Source organism: Neovison vison, chromosome 13, assembly GCF_020171115.1.
Source record: "Neovison vison isolate M4711 chromosome 13, ASM_NN_V1, whole genome shotgun sequence".
NCBI lineage: Eukaryota > Metazoa > Chordata > Mammalia > Carnivora > Mustelidae > Neogale > Neogale vison.
The window spans coordinates 82,414,801-82,424,992 of NC_058103.1; positions in this window are offsets into that span (position 1 = coordinate 82,414,801).

Here is a 10,192-nt window from a genome sequence, read left to right on the forward strand (position 1 = left end):
TTGATGTAGTGTGTATGCCTCCCATTGCAAGTCTTTGTTATTCCTGCATAAACTCATTTTTTGCTGGTAAAATAACTGACAAGTTTTCTTTTTAAGCTTAACAGTTCCTTACTTGCAGTAGGTATGGATTATTTCACCAACACATTCTCTTAACCTTGCCACCAGATGTTTCTAAGATACATGCAGGGGTCAAAAGCAATGGATTTTGAAATGTTTTAAATAAACTGTATTTTATTTTTATTTATTTATTTGTTAAAGATTTTGTTTTTAAGTAATCTCCATACCCAACGTGGGGCTCGAACCCACAACCCTAAGATCAGGAGTCACACACTCCACTAACTGAGCCAGCCAGGCACCCCTAAACTATTTTGAGAGAGATTTTAGGTTCGCAGCAAAATTGAGAGTAAATTTTTTAAAAACCCACTCCCCATCCAGTAGTTTTCATTAAAATCCACTGTTTGTGTTGTATATTCTGTAGGACTGCACAAATATATAACAACATGTATCCACTACTATTAGTATCATAGAGGGGAGTTGAACTGCCCTAAAAATTCTCTGTGCACTGCGTAGTCATCCATCCCTCCCCCAAACCCTGGCAATCACTGATCTTGTTACTCTACTGTTTGTCTTCATATATTTGGAATCATACAGTATGTAGCATTTTCAGATTGTCTACTTTCATGCCGTCATATGCATTTAAGTTTCCTCCATGTCTTTTTGTGGCTCAGTGGCTCATTTCTTTTTGGCAGAGAATACTATTCCATGGTCTAGATCTGTTGTAAAAACCAACCTCCATGCTTCAGAGCCAAAATAAAAGGTGAAGACAAAGTTTGGGATAAAGAGGCACAATAGCTTTATTGCTCTGACTGGCCAAGAAGGCTGCAGCAAGCCATGGCCTTCAAAACCTGCAAGGAAATACAGGGTCTAGCTGGTTGTGACAGGAAGTGCTTACATGCTACTGGCCTTCAGCTTGTCTTGAGGGTTGGCACCTTCTTGAAAGGAAAGGCTAAGAAGGGAAGAGGGGAGGTTTGCAGAAGGGAGGAAAAAGACTACTTTAAAATCGAGCTTTGCTGAAGCCTTAGTGCGGCCATTGTGATTTTCAACTTGAACCCGTTTCAGATGTATCACAATTTATCCATCCACTTATGGAAAAACACGTTGGTTACCTCCAAGTTTTGGCAATTATGCATAAAGCTGGTATCCGTGGACAGATTTTTGTGTAGACCTAAGTCATTAAACTCCTTTGGGTAAATACCAAGGAGCAAGATTATTGGACTGTAGGGTAAGAGTGTGTTTCGTTTTTTAAGAAACTGCCAACTTGTCTTCCAAAGGGGCTGTTCCATTTTGTATTCCCACTGGCAATGAATGAGAGTTTTTATTCTGCACATCGTCACAAGCATTTGACAATGTTTGTGTTCTGGATTTTGGCCTTCTAATAGGTATATAGAGGTACTCATGGTTGTTTTAAATTGTATTTCCTAATAACATATGATGTGGATATTATCATATGCTCATTTGCTTCTCTTTACCTTCTTTGGTGAAAGTTCTATTTAGATCTTTTGTCATTTATTTATTTATTTATTTTAAAGATTTTATTTATTTGACAGACAGAGATCACAAGTAGGCAGAGAGGCAGGGAAGCAAGCTCCCTGCTGAGCAGAGAGCCCGATGCAGGACTTGATCCCAGGACCCTGAGATCACGACCTGTTCTGAAGGTAGAGGCTTAACCCACTGAGCCCCCTAGGTGCCCCATTTGCCCATTTTTTAATCAGGTTGTTTGTTTTCTTGTTGAATTTTGAGAGTTCTCTGTATATTTTGAGTAACAGTCCTTTATCAGATATGTCTTGTGCAAATATCTTCTCCCCTTCAGTCTGTGGCTTGTATTCTCACCCTTTTGATATTATTTTAAAAATGAAAACTTGAGGGGCACCTAGGTGGCTTAGTCTGTTGAGTGTCTGACTTCGGCTCCAGTCATCATCTCTGGGTCCTGGCCAACCCCGAATTGTGTCAGCAGGGAGTCTGCTTGCCCTTCTCCTTCTCCTTCTGCCTCTTCCATGCATTTTCTCTCTCTCTCTCTCAGTCAAATAAATAAATAAATTTTAAGTAATGAAAACTTGGGCGCCTAGGTGTGGAAAGCCTTTGGCTCTGGTCCTGGTCCCGGTGCCCTGGGATCAAGTCCTGCATCGGGTTCCCTGCTCCAAGGGGAGCCTGCTTTTCCCTCTGCCTGCTGCTCTCTCTCTCTCTCACTGTCTCTCCCCCACTGCCCCTCCCCCCATCTCTCATGATTAAATAAGTAAAATCTGTTTTAAAAAAATGAAAACTTGAACAGAACCTAGAACAGAGAACAGGTTGTCTCCTCGAAAAAAGGGCAGTTTCTCAAGTCTCTCACAACAGCACCTGATCCTTTTTGACATTTATGCGTGGGCTACCTTTCTGAAATATGCAGCAGTGGAAATAACAAAGGATGTGATGTCAAAAGATGTGTTTCAATCATAACTAAGACTTTTTAGCTGTATTAGGATTTTTTTAATTGCAAGTGAATTAGTCCAAACTTACCAAGCCAAACAAGGAATTTATGAACTCACTGAACTTGAAAATCCAGGTTAGGGGCGCCTGGGTGGTTCAATCATTAAGCATCTGCCTTTGGTTCAAGTTATGATTCCAGGATCCTGGGATCAAGCTCCGCATAAGGCTCCCTGCTCTGGAAGCCTGCTTCTCCCTCTCCCACTCCCCTGGCTTGTGTTCCCTCTCTCGCTGTGTCTCTCAAATAAAGAAAGAAAAGAAAATCCAGGAATTGATCTGGCTTCAGGGATAGCTGTATTCATTTCCCCAATGAAATCAAGAATATCTTTCTCCCTCTCTCTTTCATTCTCCACTGGACTTTCCTCCCTATTGGCTTCACTCCAGCAGTTCTCTCTGGAAAACAGCTCCAGGTTTTCATAATTCTTACAGTTCTCAAGTGAAGCCAACTCACTCTTAGAATTCACTTATTTCACTCTGTTGAAAACAAAAACAAAAACACCTTGCATTACTTGGATCACAATACCTACCTGTATATCAGTCTCTGCTTCCAGAGGCTGTAGAAGATCCTGATGTGCCAGTGTGGGTCACGTGTAGTGGAGAGAGGAGGAGCCCCTTGGTGACAGTCCTGTTAGGAGTTCTAGAAAGGCACAGGAGTAGTTCCTTAAAGGAAAATTACAGTCCTATTACCAAAAGGAGGAAGGAAATTGGCCCAACCAAAGCAACAGATGTCGACTATATCAGTTATGAGATTTGAATTAAGGCACTTAACCTCTCAGTGCCTCTGGTTTGGTTTGGTTTTTGTTTGTTTGTTTGTTTTTGTTTTTTCATCAGGAAAAGAAGGGGGGCTCCTGGGTGGCTTAGCTGGTTAAGCCTCTGCCTTGGGCTCTGGTCATGATCCCAAGGTCCTGGGATGGAGTCCTGCACAGGTTCCCTGCTCAGCAGGGAGCCTGCTTCTCCCTCCCCCTGCTTGTGTGAGCTCTCTCTCTCTCTCAGACAAATAAATAAAATCTTAAAAAAAAAAAAAAATTCCAGTGAATCATGGCACCTGGGTGGCTCAGTCAATTAAAAGTATCTGACTCTTGGTTTTGGCTCAGGTCATCATCTTAGGATAGTGGGATTGAGCCCCATGTCAAGACATGCTTAACACAGAGTTTGCTTGTCCCTCTCCCTCTGCCCCTCCCTGCCTTTGCATGCTCGCTCTCTCGCTCTCTCTCTCTCTCTCTCAAATAAATAAATAAATAGACAAAATCTTTTTTTTAAATCCAATAAATCAAGTTATTTTAAAATTATTGTCCTAGTCTTTGGCCTTCCTATAAATTTCCTATCAACATGTTTTAAGTTATCTTATGAAAGTGACATCTTTAAATTTATTCACTTACCTTCATCTTTTAAGTTGTTTTTCTAAACTGCTCATTCAATGTACTAGATGAAAAAGCATGTTTAAAAGCATTCATTTTTATTAACAGCTGTTAAAAACATGACAACGGTCACCAAACAAAGGCACTGAAGCCCCAGGTCACCAAACCAGATGTAAATACATTTTTGGCTCTCCCAGAAATGGAAGTTTAAACCAGTTCAGTCAGAAACCACCTGGTGAGCACTAGTTAGGCCATGTGCCTGGGAGACCTCTCTCCTAAAGGAAAGGAACTTTGCAATAAGCAATAAACAGTAAGCAATCTGCTTTCTCACCACTATAAATTCCCAGTTCCTGCTCCTTTCTGCCTGTGAAAGTCTTTCATTTTGTACAGCTCCTTGATGCTCCTCTCTGTCTGCTAGACTGGATGCTGCCCGATTCAAATTGATTTCTGCTCAAATAAGCTCTGAAAATATTTCATATGCCTCAGTTTAACCTTTAACACAGCTAAAGAGTCATTTTCCTTTTTAAGGTTTTGGAAAAGTCTCTGTTATGTGTTCTCATGGGGAACAATGAACTCTAATTTAATTTACTTAAAGAGATAAATATAATCTGTCTGTATTTCATCATAAACCTGGCAGAACTAATTCCTTAATGTCAGTAACTATTGCAGGATTTTGCCAGTTCTGGTTGCCTTCAGGCCTCTTATGTAACAAAATTCAACCAAGTGAATTTGAAGACCTAATTGGCTTTGTTCAACAATTCATGGGTCAGACAGCACCCCGTGTAGCCAGCAGAGAGGTGCACCGAAGAGGTGTCCAAAATGAAAAGATTTTTACAGGCAGAGGGTGAGGACAAGAAGGTTACTAGCAAAACAAAAGGACTGTTCCAGAGGAAGCTGTTTGCTAGGGGAAAAACCAGGGGTCTTCTCATTTACGTTACCTCATCTTTCTTTGGGAAGATGGAGAGGACCCAAGTGACAGACTCCTGGGCACTGATGGAAAGAAACATTTCCTGACTGACTAGTGAAGGCCACGTTTCTTTAGGAGGTTGAAACTGTCATTAGATTGGGTATTAAGCTCTGGTTTGGGAACTCTGTCTAAGTGACACCATCTGGGGCCTTCAATTTTCCTTTTTTTTTAACAATTTTTCCTTCTCAATCACATCCCACTTTGAGATGTGATCAAACATGATGGCCTTAGCACCACTCAGCTACTGCTCTGCAGTTCCCAGGTTCTGTTGCCCCTTTGTGTGGTATCCATAACTCCTAACTTTTTAAAATTTAGCCTTTGTGATATAGGTCATGATTTCTGGTTCACAGTCTTTAAGTTGGGTATTTTCCTCATTCCTTACATGTTCCACCCTTAGGGAGAGCATTTGCTTGGTGGTTAGCAACTGTAAACTATTTAAGGCTTTTGAGAGAATACAATGCCCCAGATTATTAGAATTACTATAAGCAGGGGAATTCCCAATACTTGGAATATGCTTTACAGCCAAAGTCCCAAGGACCTATGCAATCAAAATCAGATAAGCCAGAGAAAGACCCCTTGGGAAGAGTTCCCTTTTTTTTTTTTTATAAAGATTTTATTTATTTATTTGACAGAGAGAGATCACAAGTAGGCAGAGAGGCAGGCAGAGAGAGAGATAGGAGGAAGCAGGCTCCCTGTCGAGCAGAGAGCCCCATGTGGGACTCGATCCCAGGACCCTGAGATCATGACCTGAGCCGAAGGCAGCGGCTTAACCCACTGAGCCACCCAGGCGCCCCAAGAGTTCCCTTTTTTAAGCCAAACAGTTTTAACTTCCCCAGGAGGGTAAATCCAGGCCTAGCACGTGGTGTTGGACCCTGCACAGAGACCTCCTTGATGAGCTAAGTGATAATCAAGGGCTCTTCTGTTATTTTTTTTTAAGGGCTCTTCTATTATTCAGGACAATTTAACCAGAGTCTAAAGATTTGTGTGGGGGCAGCTATTGCTTTAGCAGCAGATTTTGTAATGATTTTAAGGGTTAAGGAGAAGTGGGGGGGGGTGTGGTTTTTTTGTTTGTTTTGTTTTCATTTAAGGATTTTATTTATTTGACAGAGAGAGACACAGTGAGAGAGGGAACACACCAGAGGGAGTGGGAGAAGGAGGAGTAGGCTTCCCGCGGAGCAGGGAGCCCAATGCAGGGCTCAATCCCAGGACCCTGGGATCATGACGGAGCCGAAGGCAGATGCTTAATGACTGAGCCATCCAGGCACCTTAAGAAGAAGTTTTTGATCAATGCTTCAATTTGCATTTATGCCTAACCAGGGAAATAGGGACCTGTCAAAAGAAGTGTCTTTTTTAAATTAACAATGTCAGTTTAGAAGAGCAACCAATAAGACTGTCACCAGCTAGACCCCAAGACCTGACTTATACTGCCCACCTGCTTATAGCCACCAACTTTTGTCCCACATTTTTCCTTATATTCTTCTTTCCAGCTTATCTCTTAACTTGGGCAAGAGACCTTAGGAGGTATGGCATCCCATGCTGGAAACTGAAACTGACCTTTAAGCCATAATGGCTGCCTTGACAAGACCTCCAGCTGGCCCAGACCACCCAGAACAGTTCAAGCTCAACCCTCAACTCACACCTGTGCAAATGGACCATGGAATGACACACAGAGTAATGACTCTTACCTTTACCTCATTATAATGCCAAAATCTCTGCACAAGGAGCACATAAGCCTCAATGACCTAACATACAATGTACGGATAGGTGTGTATTTGCTGCAAATAAAGTTTATTATATGTGACATCTCCATCTGGTATAGTTTTTCTCTGTGACTCACCAAAGGAGCAAACTAATGCTTGTTCAGTTACAAGAGGTCTTATTTTGCTTGTGAAAATTAGAGGCGCAGTTTCCTACCCTGAAATAAGAGAGGTTACCATCTCTCCTTAGCAATGACCTAGGAGATACAGCTGAGGATGCCATCCTTTTGGGCCAGTACCAGAAAAGGTCGGGAGAAGAAAGAGAAAGGGTTTTATGCTTAAAGTGTGATGTCTTGATCTGACGTCTTGGGAAGCAGTCTACACGTGGATGTCAGCTACTCTTCTTCCGGGTCAATTTGATTTAGAGCTCTCCCACATCTTTTCATTTTGGAGCAGTGTCGGTGGTCAGGAGCACTTGGGAGAATCCCTTTAATAGCCTGAGGGCTATTTACCTCTGATGATGTTTTACAATACCAAATTATTAGGCTCTAGACTATAACAGGCAGGTTTCCTTTCATTAGGATCCAAGAAGGCTTCTTAACCTGTTGATAACAGGCTTGAGCATAAAACTTTAGAGATTTATAGCAACCGGTCATATTGGCACAAAACAGCAGGGATCCAAAGAAGGTTGTATACTGATAGAATTTCTAGAGTTTTGTAAGGTTTTGTTAAGGCTCCTATGATTTGTCCAGTGAATGGGTGCCTTCATCCCTAGAGATGATGGAAAGTATAACCCAAATAGGAAACCTTGCTTTTAACAGTTGTTTTGTTTTGTTTTACTGTGAGGGCATCAGCCTGGTAGCAAGGAAAGGTTTTAGCCCATCCAGAAAAAAACACAAATACAGTAACAAGTACACATTGATAACTCCTACTAAGTGGCAGCTTAATAAAGTCCAATTGTAGATGTTAAAATTCTACAGAAGTCTCTATACTTTTGTCTATTCATAATCTGAGTCATCTTAAATATACTATGGATGAGGAAGGAATGCAAAAACTGAAAAATGGGGTTTGTCAAGGAGCCAGAAAGAAGCAAGCAGCTGTCTTGGGCTTCTCATAGCCCTGACTGTTTATTGAATTTATAACCACTCTGTGTCTATTTTAATACTAATTTTTTTTCAGTTGCAGACTGCTGCCATGATAAAAGGACATTATGATGGCAAAAGTGTGGCAATAAGGGGCCGTGTGTACAGCAGAATGGACTTTGTGTACATGTGCCACAATCTTACAAATATAAAGAAGGCATAGTACTATTTATTTGACAATATTTTCTATGCAAATTTACATAGTAAATAAGCCTAATTAGTTTTACAACTCTTTTGGAATATTTCAGGTCAAAAAGACTTGTTTTTTTAAAGAATTTGATTGGAGGGGTAGTCTGGGTGGCTCAGTTGGTTAAGGGACTGCCTTTAGCTCAGGTCATGATCTCAGCGTCCCTGGATCCAATTTTAGTATATGTGCTGCCAAAGCGAGCACAGCGTCCCTGGATCAAGTCCCCTATCGCACATAGTGCTTCTCCCTCTGACCTTCCCCCCTTCTCTCCCTTTTTCAAATAAATAAATAAAATCATTTGAAAAAAAAAAAAAGAATTTGATTTGGGGAAGTTTGTTAAAAATGTAAAAAAAAAAAAAAATGTTTGCAAGCACTTATCCAAATAGGATCATGGATCATTATGAAATGATACTTAGAGGGTAAAGAAACTTACAAAACCTCATCAAAAGCAGACTAAAAGTCCAAGAAAACTTCATTCTTTTAACAGAGATAAGACCAAATTTTAACTTTGTACCAGTTTAATTTTGATATAAAAACATTATTTTTATTAAATTTATTTTAATCTTAGCCAGCTTGACCACACATTAAAATTTTTTTAGGATTTTTTTTTTTTTTAATAAGCCACTGATTTTTGTTTTCTATATTCTGATCTTGTCCCATTGTTACTAAAACCCAAGTTCAGCTGCTCAACCTTGAAAGCCAGTAGTTGAGAGACAAGTGTTTGTCAGAAAGGAGAGGTTGCTAGGGGCACCTGGGAGGCTCAGTCGGTTTAAGCAACTGACTCAGTTTTGGCTCCACACTGAGTGCAGAGTCTGCCTGGGATTCGCAGAGTCTGCCTGGGATTCTCTCTCCCCCGCCCCTTCCCCTGCTCATGTGGTCACTTGCTCTCTAAAAAATAAATAAGGGGCTCCTGGGTGGCTCAGTGGATTGAAGCCTCTGCCTTTGGCTCTGGTGGTGGTCCTGGGGTTCTGGGATGGGGCCCCATGTCAGGCTCTCTGCTCAGCAGGGAGCCTGCTTCCTCCCCTCTCTCTCTGCCTGCCTCTCTGCCTCCTTGTGATCTGTCAAATAAATAAATAAAATATTTAAAAGAAAAAAATAAAATAAATAGATAAATCTTAAAAGAAAAAAAAAAAGAAGGAAAGGTTGTTTTACTCATGAGGCCAGGCAACCTGGGAAGATGGTGGACTAATGTCCAAAGATGGTCTCCAAGTCTCCAACGAAGCACGGGGTTTTTAAGGGGAATGCACTGAGAAGTGGAAGGATTGATGTGCTGGGGAAGCATTCTTAGTGTGAGCCCAAGTGGACTTGCCAGCATTATCGTAGCCAATGAGGTTTATCCGAGGCGCGATTATTGCTAATTGGAAAGGCAGTTTACTACTGCGGTCCACACCTTGATCTTCTAGGAATGCCTTGTTCCTTGTTTCCCCCAGGGTTAGTATTGTGTTGCAAACTCAAAGAAGCTATGATTAGTCAGGCAATAGCTAGAGGACCCAGGTCAGTGGATTAGAAGTATGTGGCCTTTTTAAAGGGCTGGGAGCACAGTTACACTGTGTTTTCATTTCAAACCAACCTCATTTTAGGAGAAAATTATTGTTGTTGTTGTTGTTATTGTTATGACTACTATTACCATTATTTGTGGGGCATCCCAATTAGGTCGGGGCTAGTGGTGCATGTGGTGAAAAGGATTCACCCAAGGCAAAACAAAAGAGAGGGAAGTTTATTGAATACACAGCCTCAAGGCAGGGGTGGGCAGGACAGTACAGGAGAAACTGTGATAGGGCAGTGGTGAAGGACCACAGTTACAGGGTAGAGTGAGTAGGTATGAGAACATACAGAATTTTCCCTTTTTTGGTAATCTTAAGAACTGTGTCTGGTCACTGAACAGTTAGGGCCAATGGCAACTTCGAGGAGGGTCATGTAATGAACGTGTTCGCATTGTTCCAGCTTGCTGCCTAAAAGGGGCCTCTAAATTATCATCATCATTATTATTACTGAAAATATCTCTCATTTTCCTGGCATAGGGAGATGTTTCTCTTACTATTTTTAGTAGTTTTAATTACATATTAATTAGAATTTTTAACCCTTTGAAACCTTGGTTTCTAATTGTGGGCAGGTCCCCCTAAGACAGGCCACTTTGGCATGACCATTATTTTGAATTTAAAGCAATTAAAACCCAGGGCGCCTGGGTGGCTCAGTGGGTTAAGCTGCTGCCTTCGGCTCAGGTCATGATCTCAGGGTCCTGGGATCGAGTCCGGCATCGGGCTCTCTGTTTGGCAGGGAGCCTGCTTCCTCCTCTCTCTCTCTCTGCCTACTTGTGA